The 20328-nt window shown below is 36.0% G+C and overlaps 1 long non-coding RNA gene across 1 annotated transcript; it reads left to right on the forward strand.

Annotated features, from left to right (window-relative positions):
- The first annotated feature begins 1373 nt into the window (after positions 1-1373).
- On the forward strand, positions 1374-19573 carry LOC142346034 (uncharacterized). Its single transcript, XR_012759379.1, has 2 exons — positions 1374-2583; positions 19274-19573. It is a non-coding gene; the product is annotated as an uncharacterized LOC142346034 (long non-coding RNA).
- The last annotated feature ends 755 nt before the right edge of the window (positions 19574-20328 follow it).

Raw genomic sequence — 20328 nt, forward strand, 5'->3', positions numbered from 1 at the left:
GTTTGGTGTCTCAAGAGTGAATTGTAAGTTCTTGTGAAGAGAATTTGCAGGCTCAAAGTAATCTAGAGGGTTCCCCTTTACCGTGCACACTATGTCATCCACATACCTCTTGAATAATTTCGATTCCAGTGTGTCCTCTTTTCTACCTTTTTCTGCACAATAAGAACAGATCCAAACAATTTCCTGCATGGTCTGATATTCTGTGTCAGTGATACCTTGGCATTTTTGAAGTTTTTGAATGATTCGCACTCGACTCCTTTCCCTCGGAAAGTATCGCGTCGGATACAGTCAATGCATATCACCTTTATGTCAGGTGTTTTGATCTCCGTTTGAGTGTATCAATTTTCGTTTGAGTGTATCAATTTTTAATACACTTAATGTGAACATTCTTTACGGCTAGTTTCAAAAGGCTCTTCGTAGCTGACTTCGGAATCTCAGGTACCTCGTCACTGGAGTACAGATCTTTAAGCGCAATTTCAATTGCCTCCTCAACCGGTACATTTGTGTATAAGCTTTTTACATCGAGAGATACCACTGGCTCATCTTCATCCAATTTGGTAGCCTCTAGAGCTGCTCTGGCATCTTTCGAGTTAGTCTCAAAATTTGCACCTGGTAACTTCCCGAAAAGGGGAGAGTGGAATTTATTGAGTTTCTCGTAACTGCTACCGGGTATTGACAGAACAGGCCGAAGCGCCGTCACAATTTTATGTACCTTAGCAAGTCCATAAAGCCTGGCTGGTTGCGATCCATTTGTCCTGAGCCTGGACATTTTCACTTACCTTTCCCTGTTTCATTAATTGATGCAAACTGCTATTTATCAATTTTTCCATTCTTATTGTTAGATCATCACTTTCTCCATTACGAGGCTCAAACTGACGAGCTCAGGATTTCATTTAGCTTATCCGAGTATTTTGTCTGTTTCATAACACAAAAACCGCAACCTTTATCGAAAGGTACAGCTAGTAGTTTTTGATCTTTCAAAAAATCGTGAGCTTTTTTAACCCCTCTATCCATTGGTGTAGTAGTAGTAGTAGCGACGTCTTTAGGGATATACCATGGGTTTTCACCCTTTATGTCATCAGTGAGTAAGTTTGGAATGTTGGTTACAGTTCGTGCATTGGCAGAGTATCCTCCAGGTACATAGATTGGCTTCGTTGAGCTTTTCGAAGAAATTCCAAAATTGCTGTGTTATTCGTGCTTTTCTGTTTTCTTTCGTTGTCAAGTCGAAATGTTTACTCAGAATGTTGTGCAGTGTTCCGTTTCGTGTCCAGAAGTTATCGTCGGTCCTTTTGAGTCTGGTTTTGGGAATGTTGAAGCTGGAGTGATATGTAGTCTGATGTTTTTATGTCATACTTGTGGTCAGTGATGGCGCAGAACAGTAGGAGACTGATATTGTCTCACGTACGTTCTTGTCGTACCATTTGGCAGACGATTCTTATTCCGCAAAGGCCTGTCTTGTCATACATATGCAACTCAAGCCAATTGTTACATATGCAACTCAAGCCTGGTCCGCTAACAAAACGGAGACGAAAGAGATTGAGCGCGTTTAAAAAAAAACTACCAGTTGGATCCTAAACAACTGGGAACTGAATTACAAGAAGAGGTTTGGAAAGCTCAATTTACTTCCTCTCTCCTCATAGATAGAACTACACGATCTACTTCTCTTAATTGCTTTTCTCTCAGGAAATTACAATATCAATATTCCGATCACTAGAAACCAAAACTGATGGTCAACCAAATACCAGACAATTTGAGCTAATAAACATATATCATACAAGAACGAAAGAAGCAGATGAAAATTTCTGGAGGCGTTCTATAACTTTTAAATATTATCTGTAAAATCACAAATTTAGCTATTGAAAGCTTAAGCAAAAAACGATTAACCGAATGATACTGGTATTATTTCTCTAGACATTCCTCAAGCCAATTCTTGTACGTGGACCTTTTTGTGCAACTGCAATACAGTACAGAAGGTCAAATTAGCCAACCAATACAGGGATGTCAACCCTGGTGCCACTACACTGAAGCCTAAACTACTACTACCATGCGTTAAAAATCGACTTGATTTTTTAGGGATTGAAATGGCTGAAGCAACAGAAAACATGGAATACAATCCTGCTGAGATCAGGCGTAAGAAAAGACAGGAGAGAATACTACGGAATGCAAACAATCGTCTTGCGAAAATAACATATAATTGGTCTGATTCTAATTTTCCTGAAGATGATAAGCTGAAACAGGCAATTGAAGACGCATGTGCTGGTGATTTCCAGACACACATTGGAGATGCAAAGAATCAAGACCCGCTTGAAACCGAATTAAAACCGGATATAGTTGAAAATAATCCAGTTAGCTTGAAAGGATCAGTGAATGAAAATATGAGACTAGACGAACCTGATTCTTTTGAGCCACTGATGAATATGCTACCTAATAATTACTTCAAACCACCTCGTGAACATGTTCCATCAATTCTTAAATCTGATGTTGATCTGTGTCTTGTTTGCCTGATGCTTGGAGTGCTCTCCGGATTATTGTCTTGCTTCTGGGACGAGTATTCCAATCCTGTGGTCTTCTTTTTAACATTAGGTGGGGTATTTTTTACTGATTTTTCGAAATACTGAAAACTTTCTACGGGAAGCTTAACGTGTTTGTACGTGCCAAATATCGTTGTTATTGAGCGTAAAGTTCCAACCTGTGTGATCTCAAAATGCTACGTTGAAACTTGGAGTTCGATCGAAGAGATTATTAGGCTAATGTTTACAGCTGTTCAAAGCATTTGAATTAATGAGTTGTTATTTAGAGCACACTGTTTTAATCTCACCAAAATCAAATTTGAACGGAGTTTGAAGCAATTATTGCAGATGTGTGGGTCCTTTTTATTCAAAATTTTGCCTGACCGCTTTAACTTATCGATTGAATTTAAGCCTTTGACTTTTGCGTTTGGCGTGATCTAAATTTCGCTCTCTCATTCACAAGTGTCAGCAGCTGAACTCAAGTGGCGCCAGTTCACTACTAAGAACAGTGAGATTGTATTACCCCAGCTTACAGATTGTATATGAAGCTAACAAAGTTTGATAGCCAATGCTTTTGCACATCTTGAAAAGCATACGTAAAATGCTAAAATATTGAATCTTCTTCCGGAATTAGTCTGTTATGTTTTTGATGATAATAACACAAAAAGAGAATTGTGATAAAATATTTTGACAGAACATTTCTATTTTTTGACAGAACATTTCTATTTCTTCAGAACATTTCTATTTTTTGAAAATAAGCTCAAATAGAGATGAAATTGGCTAATCGTTATGGAAAAAATCATCCAAAAATTCTGATAAGAACAGATGTTTTTTTTTTAATTTGAAAACAATCACTCGCTCCTCAAAAGTTGATGAAGTTTTTGGTCTTCTCGATTTTGGTTACTGAATTAGGAGACTTCCTTATGAAAAACAGTCTGAGGGTTTCTGGCGTTTTCTTTTTTTTTTCGTTGACTGCTTAAATCCAAAATGATAACCAACGTAGTCAATCGCGGATTTTTTGTGACGTTCTGTTGACTATGAAGTTGAGATAATATCTTAATGAAAACTCGGTGTACGTTCGCGATAGCTGTTTACTATGTAAATAAAGGATTGAATTAAATATTGAATTGAATGTCTTTTGAATCAAGAGAAATTAGTAGCTAAACAAAGCGAGTGAATTTTAAGCGGGAAAATTTGCGTGTGTTTACACAATTGAACAAAATCAGCCTTAGCGAGTAACATCAAAAGTCATTACATGCGTTGAGTAATTTATATGTTTATACCTTGCCGCCCCCGTTGATGTCTGGCATCAAAAATAATATAAATGAAATATTACTTCAGATCATATGTCAGTTTTTGATAGCATCAACCGCTATTCAATCTTGTATCACAAAAAGAATCATATTTGGACCAAGTTTAGTCCTTGCGAAGTGAGGCTTGTAAGAATCCAACTTCCAGTTGTAAAATCTTCCCGTGTCCGGGTGCACAGGTACCGAAAGTGTGCTCGTGGGAAGGACGGCAGGCGGGATCGAGTTGGCTCCTTTCTGCAGGACCATTTTCCAGAGCTTCTGGATTGAGGTTAGCTTGTGTTGATTGGTATCTTTCTGAGTTTTACTATGGGTCTGTTTGAGAATTTGCCATTTCCTGTTTTTATTTTGGCTACTCTGACCAAATTGTCATTTCCTGTATATGTTTCATGCACAATTCCCAGAGGCCATGATAAGGGAGGACTGTTGTCATCTGTGATGTACACTAAATCTCCTTTTGTCAGGTTTTGCTTTTCGGCCATGTTTTTTGACCTGGTCTGCAACTGGGATAAATATTCAGTTGTCCATTTCTTCCAAAATTCTGCTATGAGTTTCTGCAAGTATTGAAAGCGCTTATTTGGATCTTCCTCATCTTTTGTTTTTGGGATTGGGGAAACAACCAAAGGCAATTGATGATTATGAAAGCCGGTTAATAGCATAGCAGGGTTTAAGGGATAACTGTCTTTTGCATCATCTGAGACAACTGTGAGCGGTCTCGAGTTAAGTACAGCTTCGACTTGGCATAGCATTGTATACACTTCATCCAAATAGAGGTTAGCTGTTGTTCCGATTGTTTTGAACAGCAGAAGCTTCATCGATTTGACTCCTGCTTCCCATAGTCCACCAAAATGTGAAGCTTTGGCTGGAATTGTTGACCAGTTGATGCCTAAATCTAGAACAGCTTGAGGTAAACAATCAGTTCCGTATTTCTCTCTCAGTATCCTTTTGAGTTTTATGAGATCATTCAATGATCCTATAAAGTTTGTACCATTGTCTGAAAATATGCGTGCTGGGCATCCTCGTCGAGAAATGAACCGTCTGATAGCTTTCATGCATTCCTGTGTATTCAGTGCCTTAGTGACATCCAAATGAATGGCTTTTGTAACGAAGCATACGAAGACTACCAAATAACATTTGGCTTCAGTCTTGTCACATCTGTAAGGCATTGGACCGGCGAAGTCTATGCCCACGTTACTGAATGGTGGAGCTGGGTTGACTCGTTCTTGTGGTAGGTCGCCTAAGAGTTGAGAGAGGTTACGGCCATTAAACCGAAAACATGTGATGCAGTTTCCAACTATAGACCTTGTCAGCGTTTTCACTCGAATTATCCAGAACTTCTGACGCGTATGAACAACTGTTGCGTTTACGCCTGAATGTAACACTCGCTGATGACTGTCAAGTACGATTAACCTCGAAAGATGATTTTTGTAAGGCAAAATTGATTGAAATTTGGCAGATTCATTCAAGCAATCTGCTGCTACTAGACGTCCACCAACCTTTAAAACTCTTTCCTCATCTATGAAGGGATAAAGTTGAAGGATTCTCGATTTTCGGCTTATGCTTTGGCTTTTCTGCAATTTGTCTATTTCATCAATATAGTTTTGCTTCTGCACATCTCTAACAAGCATATTTAATGCTTGTCGCTTGAATTCTTTTCTCTCGATTGGCTTTTTAAGCAAAATATAAGCAAAGTTTAGAACTTGCTTTGCTACTCTTATTGCTTTGTCGAGACTTCCGTAACGTTCAATAGGGAATAATTGGTCGATATGGTGATTCGACTGCTCTATGTTTTGATCATTGAGCGGGTCGTTTTCCTCCCCCACAGGTTCGGGAATAGTGCCCGAATCTATTGTTAATATTTGGCTCCGCACTACTTCCTTCTTTACTTCTGTTGATTGAAGAATTTCTGGTTGTTTTGGGATAGTCAGCTTTCTATCAGAGAGCCATTGTGGGCCTTCCCACCACATTCTAAGGGATGAAAGCTGTTTTGCTGGCACCGGGCGCGTAGTATGATCGGCCGGATTTTCTTCTGTCGGCACGTATCGCCATTTTTCTGGTTGAATTATTTGTTGGACTTTGGCCACACGGTTTGCTATGAATGTTGAGAATCTGCTAGGGGTAGAATTAATCCAAGCTAAGGCAACTGTTGAATCACTCCAAGCATATATTTCAGTTGTAAATCCATTTTGGTTTACCGTTGTCTGAACTGTTTGTATCATCTGCGCTCCTAGAACCATTGAGCACAGTTCAAGTCTCGGTATGCTGAGTGTTTTTCTGGGCGCTAATCTGGACTTGGAACATAGCAAGGTAGACTTGGTCTGAGATGCTCCCAGTGATCGGGCATATATAGCGGCTCCGTACGCTTTTTCAGAAGCATCGCAAAATAAGTGAAGTTGCATTTTTTCAATAGCGAAGTTGGCCACAAAGCGTGGTATACGTAGCTCAGATAGATGATGTAATCCAATCATCCAAGCTTTAAATTGGTCAGTTATGGTTACCCCAACATCATCATCCCATCCAATTTCATGTTCCCAAGTCATTTGGAAAAGAATTTTGCATTGAAGCGTTACTGGTGTTAGGAGACCGATAGGGTCAAATATTTTAACCATATTGCTAGATATTGCTCTTCTGGTGGTTATATGTACATTTTCAGGATAGGGCAAGTTGCTGTTAACTGAATCTATCAACATTCTGTTGTTAGATGAAGTAAAAGTTGATTTTTTACCTTCTTTATTTTGACCAGTTTTTTGATTCGGCTGCGGCTTTGGCGTTCTTTTGTCGAACATAGGTTTGTTGGACCTGGAATCTTTTTGATCGAAAAGTTTCGGGCATGGTTCAGTTTTCGAATGGTGTTGTTTTTCACTACCAAATTTTTCATTTTTTGCGAAAATTTTGTCCCCAAACGTGACCACTAATTTTTGTTTTTCGGTTTTTTGGTTTTCTGTGTTTGAGTAGTTATTTTCAGGTTCTGAAAGTTCGGATGACTTCGGGCAGCTATCAGTATCTGAGGCAACATCTCGGATATCGCCAATGGGCGTTTTTTGCAGATTTTTGTCGACACCAGTTTTGACCGTTTTTTCGCCTTTTTGTGGGATTTTTGATGTTTTTTCTTGATTAAACCCTGTTAAAAATTGCATTGAATTAATCGGGCAAACATGGGGAGTTGCATGATTAGAAGCGTGGGAGTCCAATAAATGGATTTCCTTTAGTTTTTTACAGTCAAGGTTGACCACTAATTGTGGAAAATCCGATTTTTGAAACTCGTCAAGTTCGACTGATGGACACTCAATAACTGTTTCTTCGTGTTCGGGCAGATTCATTGTAACAACGCTGCACTGAATTTTGGGTCTATTGAAATAGAAAGTGTCGGTTTTGGGCTGCCAGTTGAGACCGAGAGTTTTGATGGTGTGGTCATGTTCACCGATGAAAAGATCTTTATTTTCTTGTAGATCCGGGGAAATGGCTTCCATAACCTCATGTGAGTTGCTTGCCCACTTGCGAATAGACATCCCAATGAGTTCTAGAGTAGTTGTAATGTCCTTGAACAGGCCAATGACTTGCTCTTTTGTGTCACCGCCACCAAGAAGGTCATCAACATAAAATGAGTTGAGTAATGAATTTTTGCAATGAATTGATGGAGCATCTTTTGCTGTATCACGTAGTGCCCTGATAGCGTGGTATGAACTAGAAGAAACGCCGTATATGACTCGTGTCATACGGTACTTCTTTATTGGTTGCTTTTGACTACTTCGCCAATACATCTGATGAAAGTTACGGTCCTTTTCGTTTAGTTCGATTTGGCGGTACATTTTTGTGATATCACCTGATAAAGCAATGCAATGGAGACGAAATTGAATCAGTATCTCAAAAAGGTCGGGCTGCTGTTTTGGACCAACCAGGAGACAATCGTTGAGACTTCTTCCGTTCGTTGTTTTTGCTGATGCGTTGAAAACTGCTCTGCATTTTGTAGTCGTAGAGCTTGATTTCCATACTGCGTGATGTGGCATCACAAAGTGTTTCTCGGGTGGCAGATTATGGTCGCTTTCAGGCACTGGTTCTAAATGTCCTGTCTCAATCATCTCTTGAAAGAATTCTGTGTATTGAGTTTGGGCATCTGCGTTTCGTGAAAGCTTGTTTTCGTTAACCAAAAATTGTCTGAGCGCTTTTCGAGATGATTCTCCAATGTCGGGCAACCATTCCTGACTGTCTGGATCAAAAATGGCTTCATGTTGGTCAATTGGTAGTCGAACTTGAGGCCTTCCTTTTTGGCCATATGTTGTTGTCGTGTCATAGTGATTAATGCAAACCAATTCTTTGGGAGTGAACATGGCTGGAGGAAGTGCTGGAACATCTTCGATTTCCCAAAATTTGGCAAAGGACTTGATTTCGTTGTCAAGGAGGCATATTGCATTCGACTTTACATCAGGTTTGTTTGCTGATTCTAGGTTAGCTAATCCTGAAACTGTCCAGCCTAGCGTAGTTTCTGTGAGGCATAAGGAACCTTGTTTCAGTATTCGTCCTTTTATTATCTGTGTGTATGCAGAAATACCGAGTAGTATGTCTATTTCGCCTGGTTGCCAAAATTGATCATCAGCCAAATTATAATTGACCAAGTCTGCGTAGTCAGTCTCTGAAAGGGGCTGATTAGGATTTTCACTGGCTGTAATTGTCTTCAGCACTACGCAGTTGAGAGTAATATTTTCCCCTGTTTTGGGAATAATTTCAAGTTTGAGAGAACCGTCAACTGGCATTGAGTCTTTCTGATTGACCCCTATGATTCTTTCATTGGAAGGTTTTGGTTCTAATCCCAGTGTCTTGCAGGCTTTTACTGTAACTGCATTGATATGAGCTCCTGTGTCTAACAATGCTCTTAGATTGTGTACTTGTTTGTTTCTAGCAATTACTTGAACACGAGCAGTTGGTAAAATAGTCATTTGGGAAGATTTTTGAGTCAAATTACAAGCATGTGTGCCTGGTGTAGCATTGAAAGCCTCATGTAAAAATGTATGATGCTTACCCTGGCATGTTTTGCATCTAGACTGTGACGAACATTGGTCACTTTCGTGATTGAATCTCAAGCAATTTTGACAGGACTTACTGGCGGCTATGGCAGACTGCTTATCTTTTGCTGAAAGGCCCTTGAATTTTGAGCAAGCCCACGGCGCATGGCATTCCTTGCATTGAGTCACGACACACGGATGTTTGAAGCCTTGCTTCGATCGCTCATCCCGTCCAGTGACGTGCAGTTGTTTGGGGGGAATGGGATCGTTTAGCATTTCCATCGATCTTACCCTGTTGTCAAGAAAGGTCATCAGTTCGTCAAATTTGAGACATTCAGTGCCTTCATTTTTGAGTTCCCATGCTTTCTGAGAGTCGATATCCAATTTTGTGAAAAGAAGATAGTGCCACATGTCGTTATCAACTTGTCGGCCAAGTGAGTGAATCGACTGAGTTACTTCATTGAAAGTACTGTGTAGCAGACGGAGTTGGTACTTGCTTTCTCCTCTCACAGGCTTGAAATCAACAGCCCTAGCTTGCAATGTGCGTAGAATTATGCGATCGTTTTTGTATCGCTGCTCGAGTAGATTTCTTGCAGTCTCGTAGTTACTGTCAGTTGATGATAGGCTTTTTATTAGTTTTTCAGGGGGACCTGATAAGCAACTTTTCAGATAAACAAGTCGCTGGCTGTTTGACAATTTCGTGTTGAGGTGCACGGCTGTATCGAATTGATCGATAAAGGCTATCCAGTCAGTGAATTTGCCATCGAATTTGGGTAGCTGTATCTGTGGTAGCTTTGCAACATGCGGCTGGTGCTGTGTTGCATCTCCGAAAGACGTATTCATAGTCACGTTTTCGTCCACCTTTTCCAGCTCAAATTTGTCTATGGCTTTTCCCATTTGAAATAGTTTCTTGCGGACTACTGTGTGCTTGTCTTGAACCAGATCGAATTCTGTATCGTACTGATCGTCCTGCACTGTTTCCAAATAGGATTCGTCTAGTTGCTGTTGAATTTTGAAGCATTCAGTAGCTTCGGAGAGGGCCAATCTGAGCTCGTCTTCGTTAAATGGCTGGCTAAGTCTATCCCATTCATCAAAGATCTTGTTAAGCTGTCGTGAATTGGCACGCCTCCTTCTGGAACTTGTCTCTGTAGACGCTGCTTGGCTCATTTTGTCGGCGGACCAGATTAATGTACGTTCGCGATAGCTGTTTACTATGTAAATAAAGGATTGAATTAAATATTGAATTGAATGTCTTTTGAATCAAGAGAAATTAGTAGCTAAACAAAGCGAGTGAATTTTAAGCGGGAAAATTTGCGTGTGTTTACACAATTGAACAAAATCAGCCTTAGCGAGTAACATCAAAAGTCATTACATGCGTTGAGTAATTTATATGTTTATACACTCGGCCAATGATTTTGCAAAGTGAAAATAAGAAAAATGCGTATAGATTGACTCTTTCCGACGTTAATTGGTTGTTTTTTTTTAAATGTTAATAAACCAAAAACAGAATAGCCGTAAAATAGGTTGACCGAGTTCTACAGAACTTTTCTATTTTCTGAAAATTCTATCGCGTAATTAGAACTGACATCTAATCATTTTGGAGAAAATCCTCAAAAAAGCTCATAACAGATTTTTTGAAAATAGAAAAACATCGGTTCTTCAACGATTTAGAAATGACACAAAATAAAGAGTTAGGGGTATTATTCCAAAATTATCAGAAAATCCGGAGCGGGAGTTCAAGAACTTTTGATAAGTTTTTCTGATAAATTATGGAACTTCATTCAGAAGAAAGAAGTGCTGAGTCAGTAATATTGAAATTTAGATAAATGGTTTTTAGTTCGTAAATAAAGGAAAAATTTGCAATGACTTCGATGACGTCTTTCTGTTAGTGGGCCTTTGTAAAGGTGAGAATTGCCCTTCAGGTATTAAAACTTTTAACTAAAATTTGGACCAGTTCAGTTTTGTTTGACATTAAGAATCCGAAATAGTAACCAATGTCAATCGGAGTTATTTCGTGACGTTTTGATGACTATGAAATTGCAATAATTGTTTTTAGAAAAATTAGCCAATGATTTACAAATCTTGAGAAAACGCTAAAACAATTATTTATGAGAAAAGGACGTTTGAAAATCTCGTGACGACCCCTAGTTTTGAAATGAATTAAAAATAAATTCTTAAATTTTCGAGGTTTTTTTTGATTGCCAATATTTACTGAAGTTTTATTTCGACGTTTCGAAATCAAAAATTTTTATTTTTGTTTTTGAAAAAGTAATTGGAAACGTTTTCTATTATTAGTCTCTAGATCGATATTTTCCTCGAGTTAATATTGTCTTTATGTTAGCAAACTGTGTCAACTACAATTGTAAATGTTTTTGAGCATATACAATCAACAAGGAGGCTCGGTAGTGTGTTCGCTCATTATGTTCTAACTCCGCTCATCAGCGTTTTTGACTTATTGGGCTACCAAATGAGGTAGTGATAGAAAACTTTCAAACATTCACATATTGTTCAATAAACCACTTAATGAATAAAGTAATGTTGCATTAAAAGGCTGATAAAAACTGCCAATAATTGAACTATGAGCCAAGACAAACGTAAAAGGCAAGTAAGAACAAACAATAGTTACCATGAAAATTCGAGTCTATGTTTAGAATAAAACACAATAACAAAATCTAAATGGCATCAGATAACACCTTATGTAAACAATTTGACCTGTACATTACCAAAAGGAGATATGATACCTGTCCTGAATGAGTCTTTATAGCAATTCGAAAAAATACTTCAGAAAGGGAAATGTTCAAAAATAATTTTCCAATTTTGAAACCATTATTTTCTAAATGATCAAAACCCATTAGATATCAACTGAATTTGTTAAAAGGTTTAGTTTGTACCTTTTGTTGTTTTATTGAGTAAGCAATTGAAAACTGGTAATTTGAAACTCCTATGGAAACAATTTGGGTCTTTCATTATTCAGATTGCGTCATTCAAATACAGAAGGATTGACAGAAACAGGCAAAACGTTTTTAAAGAATAAAATACTCTATCAAGAAAAGGGTGTCACAGACCTTAACACAATTTTTTTGCTGAGAACAATAAATATGTTCAGTTGCGCAATCTTTCAACGCCAAAGGGACCTCATCATTAGATTGTTTTTAAGGAAGTCCGCAGATATTCTAAATCGAATTACTTAAAATGCAAACGCGCGGTATCATTATCAACGCCAAGAACTAACAGATTAAACTTGGATTTTGGATCACCAGAAGGATGTTGTGACCTCTCTTTACAGAGAGCTACCTATTGACAGAAATAAGCTAAAATTGTCAAAACTCAAAGATTCAATTATTTCAAAACGAGTTATTTCGAGAATCATAAAAACTTTAAGCCTTCCACCAAAAACACAAATTGAAAATCTTGCAACTCCTTAGAAATCCAATTGGGCTCGTTGTTAGTGATAGTAAGTGTCTTATTTTATTAAATTAATCATTTAAAAAATATACTCTGACAGATCTCACTATCCAACAAACTTTTTTACGAAACAACATTATTGAAGCCATAAAAATTTTGAATTTTGAAAAACCATCAAAAACTATGATCAACTGAAAATTGTTTTCTCCATTTGGGTCTCATTTGATTATGAATGGGTTCTCTTTGTAAAGGGTCTGTGCGGAAAGAGACGAAAAAGGTGAAATATTGACTAGTGCTGAAAACTTCTTGTGAAAACAAGTGGCCTAAGCCATAAAGACACCAGTCATAAGATATATCTAACAGAAAAATGAATATTTGGTGCAGAAAAATTGTATTATTTATTATCGATAATGAGACTAAATTAGATGTCAAAATCAAGAACAAAAGGGAGAGATCTTTTAAGTTTCTGAGATGTTTCATTCATACATACGAAGGAGTCATTGAGATCTTTTATAAACTAGGATAGTTTGAGCGACTACAAAAAGAATGATTTCGCAGCCGTGAAAAAACATCACCAAAAACTTCAAATATGTTCCATTGCGCAATCTTCAGACGTCAATTGCACCTGTCGTTAATGTGATAATTTGCCAAGCAAACAATTGAACCTCAAAAATGGGCAAAAATGACGCTGTTTCTGTTTAAGGAACTCGTTGTACTAAATCCAAGAAAATATTAAATAAAACGATTATAGAAAATATTTTTTTCACATGGAAGAGAAGTTTAGCTGTTTTTAATGAGACCAAGCTACCAGTTGACAAAAGAATGATTTAAAATTTGCATGGTTCGAAAGTTGGCTGATGTCTTCTTAAAACAAGTATATACAAGTCTAGGAGCCATTAGTTATTAATTGAAAAAGCGGTATAGTTCTTTTTGTGTCGCTTTAAGAAGCCAATTAGAATTGTCAATATTAGTCAGACTAAGCCGTGAGACGGCAAAAAGGAACAAAAACAAAAACTGCAGGCAAAAGGCAAATCAGTTTAATTCTATTGAAAAAATTACTTAATCCCTAATAACCATGAGCTCGTTCTCAAAAGTTAATTTTCTGTTAACTTGAGCTCATTTAGTTTTAAATGGGATTTCCGTTAATTGATCTTTCGTTTGAAATCATTTTCGTCAATAATTAACATAATATATCATAACAATAAAGTGACAAAATGTTTTGAAGAGAACATCGTGCCCCAATACAATCGGAACATTTTTTTGGTTATATTATTAGAAGAGAAAAACTAGCCATGATGTAGCTGCTCGTCAAAGTTAAGACCCATTGGCTCCAAATAATTGCGAAATAGATAGTTTGGCAAATGAGACATCTCAATATATCAAAAAATTCATTTTAGATATAAATTGAGTTAAATTACCGAAAACGGGCAATTTTTTTTAAATTCAAGAAGACTCTTATAGGAAGCGGAAACTAAAATAGCTCGCTTTTGGAGTTGTAAAAGAAGGTGGTAGCAGATTTCAGTTCTCTACTTCTTTTCTCTAATTTTGAACAAAGTGGGCTAAAACTAACTTTTAGCACCATTTTTGATGAGAAAATCTGAAATTCAAAAAATTTAGCAGAAATTTAACAAAAAACTTGGATCCAACCATTCAGAAATCTTTTTTGTCTTAAGAGGTAAAATAACTAACCCTCTTTTTAACAATTTTTAAAAAAATTCGAATGTTTACAAAAACATGGGCTATAATTAAGGAAAAGGTGAATAAAAACAATGGGAAACGGTCTACTATTCACAAAACTTTAAAAATTGATAAATCCACGTAGAAAACGGAATTCAGAAAATCTTTATTCTGTATTCAAGGCTGGATGGGTTTTTCTAACGATGTGTCTCACAGCTCTACGTTGAATATATGGGTCGGCGAAAATTAACTGAACAAAAAAGCCCATTTGAGTATAGTTCCTCCCTCCTACAAAAGTGGGGTCGAAACAAATAGTTTAACAAACAAAGGTTTTTTTATAAATAGCAAATATTGATAGTTTTTGCCCTGTATTCGGATTTGTTTTTGTTTTTATAGAAGTTTTTGAGAAACTTCATTTTATGCATTACATATGTAATGTATCTTTTTCTTACTAAAAAATAAAAAGTTTTGAACACTTCATGCCTTTAGCGTTCCACAAGAAACAAAAAATTAAAGAAGAATCCGTCCGCTCGATTCTGTTTTTCAGCAGTTCTTCAATTGCACTACTTTATTGCCCATTCGCAGGAAATATATGACGATCTAGTGCGATCGCGCAAAAAAGACCTCAGACTGCGAGAAATTCCTAGCATCGAAATTCATTCCCTGACCTTCAACATTAATTTGAAAGGTAGAATCAATAATAACTGACATTGATTAAAATTGTCATGCCTGCCAACAAAGGTGGTTGCTACGAGTTCAGATGTTTTCGCAATTGCAGTACTATTGCAAACCAAAAGTTGAAAGCCTCTTTTTTTGAAAGGTCTTAAAGATGTCTTTGAGATTTTGGAACTTTTAAAGCCCTAAGGAAAGGCTGAAAGGAGATTTTTTTTAGAAGTAATAATTTGTTTTAAGTGGTTGAAATTGCTTTTTTGAAATCTAGTGATTATCTCTGATGTATTTGAGAACACTTATTTTCAGTAATCATTCAAATGCGACTTTGTCGTTTTTGTTAGATTTGTCTGTATGAATTATAAAAAACTTTACAAAAGATTATAAGGTGCTGTTTGTCTAACATGGAGTATTGTTTGAAAAGGTTTAACGACTTCTGAACCCCTGCGTTTTGTTTGGCCTGTAGTGTTGACATTGTATGATTATGTATGTCATTTGCTATCAATTGTAAATGTTTTTGAGCATATACAATCAACAAGGAGGCTCGGTAGTGTGTTCGCTCATTATGTTCTAACTCCGCTCATCAGCGTTTTTGACTTATTGGGCTACCAAATGAGGTAGTGATAGAAAACTTTCAAACATTCACATATTGTTCAATAAACCACTTAATGAATAAAGTAATGTTGCATTAAAAGGCTGATAAAAACTGCCAATAATTGAACTATGAGCCAAGACAAACGTAAAAGGCAAGTAAGAACAAACAATAGTTACCATGAAAATTCGAGTCTATGTTTAGAATAAAACACAATAACAAAATCTAAATGGCATCAGATAACACCTTATGTAAACAATTTGACCTGTACATTACCAAAAGGAGATATGATACCTGTCCTGAATGAGTCTTTATAGCAATTCGAAAAAATACTTCAGAAAGGGAAATGTTCAAAAATAATTTTCCAATTTTGAAACCATTATTTTCTAAATGATCAAAACCCATTAGATATCAACTGAATTTGTTAAAAGGTTTAGTTTGTACCTTTTGTTGTTTTATTGAGTAAGCAATTGAAAACTGGTAATTTGAAACTCCTATGGAAACAATTTGGGTCTTTCATTATTCAGATTGCGTCATTCAAATACAGAAGGATTGACAGAAACAGGCAAAACGTTTTTAAAGAATAAAATACTCTATCAAGAAAAGGGTGTCACAGACCTTAACACAATTTTTTTGCTGAGAACAATAAATATGTTCAGTTGCGCAATCTTTCAACGCCAAAGGGACCTCATCATTAGATTGTTTTTAAGGAAGTCCGCAGATATTCTAAATCGAATTACTTAAAATGCAAACGCGCGGTATCATTATCAACGCCAAGAACTAACAGATTAAACTTGGATTTTGGATCACCAGAAGGATGTTGTGACCTCTCTTTACAGAGAGCTACCTATTGACAGAAATAAGCTAAAATTGTCAAAACTCAAAGATTCAATTACTTCAAAACGAGTTATTTCGAGAATCATAAAAACTTTAAGCCTTCCACCAAAAACACAAATTGAAAATCTTGCAACTCCTTAGAAATCCAATTGGGCTCGTTGTTAGTGATAGTAAGTGTCTTATTTTATTAAATTAATCATTTAAAAAATATACTCTGACAGATCTCACTATCCAACAAACTTTTTTACGAAACAATATTATTGAAGCCATAAAAATTTTGAATTTTGAAAAACCATCAAAAACTATGATCAACTGAAAATTGTTTTCTCCATTTGGGTCTCATTTGATTATGAATGGGTTCTCTTTGTAAAGGGTCTGTGCGGAAAGAGACGAAAAAGGTAAAATATTGACTAGTGCTGAAAACTTCTTGTGAAAACAAGTGGCCTAAGCCATAAAGACACCAGTCATAAGATATATCTAACAGAAAATTGAATATTTGGTGCAGAAAAATTGTATTATTTATTATCGATAATGAGACTAAATTAGATGTCAAAATCAAGAACAAAAGGGAGAGATCTTTTAAGTTTCTGAGATGTTTCATTCATACATACGAAGGAGTCATTGAGATCTTTTATAAACTAGGATAGTTTGAGCGACTACAAAAAGAATGATTTCGCAGCCGTGAAAAAACATCACCAAAAACTTCAAATATGTTCCATTGCGCAATCTTCAGACGTCAATTGCACCTGTCGTTAATGTGATAATTTGCCAAGCAAACAATTGAACCTCAAAAATGGGCAAAAATGACGCTGTTTCTGTTTAAGGAACTCGTTGTACTAAATCCAAGAAAATATTAAATAAAACGATTATAGAAAATATTTTTTTCACATGGAAGAGAAGTTTAGCTGTTTTTAATGAGACCAAGCTACCAGTTGACAAAAGAATGATTTAAAATTTGCATGGTTCGAAAGTTGGCTGATGTCTTCTTAAAACAAGTATATACAAGTTTAGGAGCCATTAGTTATTAATTGAAAAAGCGGTATAGTTCTTTTTGTGTCGGTTTAAGAAGCCAATTAGAATTGTCAATATTAGTCAGACTAAGCCGTGAGACGGCAAAAAGGAACAAAAACAAAAACTGCAGGCAAAAGGCAAATCAGTTTAATTCTATTGAAAAAATTACTTAATCCCTAATAACCATGAGCTCGTTCTCAAAAGTTAATTTTCTGTTAACTTGAGCTCATTTAGTTTTAAATGGGATTTCCGTTAATTGATCTTTCGTTTGAAATCATTTTCGTCAATAATTAACATAATATATCATAACAATAAAGTGACAAAATGTTTTGAAGAGAACATCGTGCCCCAATACAATCGGAACATTTTTTTGGTTATATTATTAGAAGAGAAAAACTAGCCATGATGTAGCTGCTCGTCAAGGTTAAGACCCATTGGCTCCAAATAATTGCGAAATAGATAGTTTGGCAAATGAGACATCTCAATATATCAAAAAATTCATTTTAGATATAAATTGAGTTAAATTACCGAAAACGGGCAATTTTTTTTAAATTCAAGAAGACTCTTATAGGAAGCGGAAACTAAAATAGCTCGCTTTTGGAGTTGTAAAAGAAGGTGGTAGCAGATTTCAGTTCTCTACTTCTTTTCTCTAATTTTGAACAAAGTGGGCTAAAACTAACTTTTAGCACCATTTTTGATGAGAAAATCTGAAATTCAAAAAATTTAGCAGAAATTTAACAAAAAACTTGGATCCAACCATTCAGAAATCTTTTTTGTCTTAAGAGGTAAAATAACTAACCCTCTTTTTAACAATTTTTAAAAAAATTCGAATGTTTACAAAAACATGGGCTATAATTAAGGAAAAGGTGAATAAAAACAATGGGAAACGGTCTACTATTCACAAAACTTTAAAAATTGATAAATCCACGTAGAAAACGGAATTCAGAAAATCTTTATTCTGTATTCAAGGCTGGATGGGTTTTTCTAACGATGTGTCTCACAGCTCTACGTTGAATATATGGGTCGGCGAAAATTAACTGAACAAAAAAGCCCATTTGAGTATAGTTCCTCCCTCCTACAAAAGTGGGGTCGAAACAAATAGTTTAACAAACAAAGGTTTTTTTATAAATAGCAAATATTGATAGTTTTTGCCCTGTATTCGGATTTGTTTTTGTTTTTATAGAAGTTTTTGAGAAACTTCATTTTATGCATTACATATGTAATGTATCTTTTTCTTACTAAAAAATAAAAAGTTTTGAACACTTCATGCCTTTAGCGTTCCACAAGAAACAAAAAATTAAAGAAGAATCCGTCCGCTCGATTCTGTTTTTCAGCAGTTCTTCAATTGCACTACTTTATTGCCCATTCGCAGGAAATATATGACGATCTAGTGCGATCGCGCAAAAAAGACCTCAGGCTGCGAGAAATTCCTAGCATCGAAATTCATTCCCTGACCTTCAACATTAATTTGAAAGGTAGAATCAATAATAACTGACATTGATTAAAATTGTCATGCCTGCCAACAAAGGTGGTTGCTACGAGTTCAGATGTTTTCGCAATTGCAGTACTATTGCAAACCAAAAGTTGAAAGCCTCTTTTTTTGAAAGGTCTTAAAGATGTCTTTGAGATTTTGGAACTTTTAAAGCCCTAAGGAAAGGCTGAAAGGAGATTTTTTTTAGAAGTAATAATTTGTTTTAAGTGGTTGAAATTGCTTTTTTGAAATCTAGTGATTATCTCTGATGTATTTGAGAACACTTATTTTCAGTAATCATTCAAATGCGACTTTGTCGTTTTTGTTAGATTTGTCTGTATGAATTATAAAAAACTTTACAAAAGATTATAAGGTGCTGTTTGTCTAACATGGAGTATTGTTTGAAAAGGTTTAACGACTTCTGAACCCCTGCGTTTTGTTTGGCCTGTAGTGTTGACATTGTATGATTATGTATGTCATTTGCTATCAAACCTGTTATTTATTAAACCGGGTTTTCAATTGCTTGGTTTGCGTTTGAGGACTTGTCCTGGTATGTTTTTGGGTTCTATTTTAGTATTCCCAACTTCTCATTTTTTTCGGGTAGCGTTGGCCCTTTTTAGTGACTTGGTCTTTTTTAACGTGTGAAGCATTATATAATTAAAATTAAAATCACAGTATAACCGAAAGGTGTCAATTGACTGAATTTTGAATTCAACGCAAAAATGATGGTCCAACTAGTATATTTGAAATGTAATTTGAGTTATGAAGTAAGATTTTCTTTTTGTTTTGTTCAGAAATTTATGTCATCATCAGTCGCAAACTTATCGACAGTACAGACAACAGTGCCTTAGACGACTTCATGCAATTTCTGTCTGTGAAATACCCTCAATATCAATGGGCATTACTAGCTATCAGGTGCAGCTCAAAATTCATGACTCGGCTTTTGAAACATTTGATGAATTATTTGTTTGGTTTCTTTTTAGCTATTGTTTTGGCGCAATATTTCCCAATATTCTTCAGGTAAAAGTGAAAAATTACGTTCAAATCATTGTTTGACTGATTGGCAATTTAGAATTTAAAATATTTATGACTCATTAGTTTTCTATTTCAGTTTTGAAGCTGGTTTAGTTATAGGGTTTATTAAGATACTGCGACATCTGATGTTTGTCTAGGACACATACCGTAATTTTTGTCAATGAAGAAATGAATTGAATTGTGAATAATGGCAGCACAAATGATTCACTCAAATTTACTGCTGTGCAAAGATAATTTGTACACTTCTCCCAACTGTCAAGATTGCGACACCTTGCGAACAAGCGTGTGTGGAATTTTAAATGGCTGGATCAAAATGTAAAAGCACTGGGCGAATTTTTTGGCATTTGGGTTATCGACTATTCTACCCGAAACTGTACTGGCTACCAATTTAAAGTTAATGCGCGTTGGTTGAGAGCAAGTAAATGTTTAAATTCTTGGTTTAAATTTTTGTTACGAAAATGCAAAATTTTTGCAAAACCCCTTTTCGAAGAATTCATGATTGTTTTGAGTACGAAGAGGAAACGCCGATTTCTTAAAATCTGTTTAAAGATATTTGAACAAATGTTGTGATCGTTTCCGTCCGGTTTCAAACATCTTAGATCTTAATTCGTGAGGCCATCATAAATTGTGGCGGAGAAGGTGACAAATTATCAGGGTGGAGGTGGGTGATCACGAGGAAAATAGGGTCTTTACCGTAGTAGCCCCAACCATGAAATTATACAGCCCTTTTTTGTATATTTACGTTAATTGGATAATTGGTGAGGGAGTTAGTGTAAACTTCATGTGCATGTCCACATTAAATTTTTTTTTTTTT

This window comes from Convolutriloba macropyga, chromosome 9, assembly GCF_964194025.1.
Source record: "Convolutriloba macropyga chromosome 9, txConMacr16.3, whole genome shotgun sequence".
Lineage (NCBI taxonomy): Eukaryota > Metazoa > Xenacoelomorpha > Acoela > Convolutidae > Convolutriloba > Convolutriloba macropyga.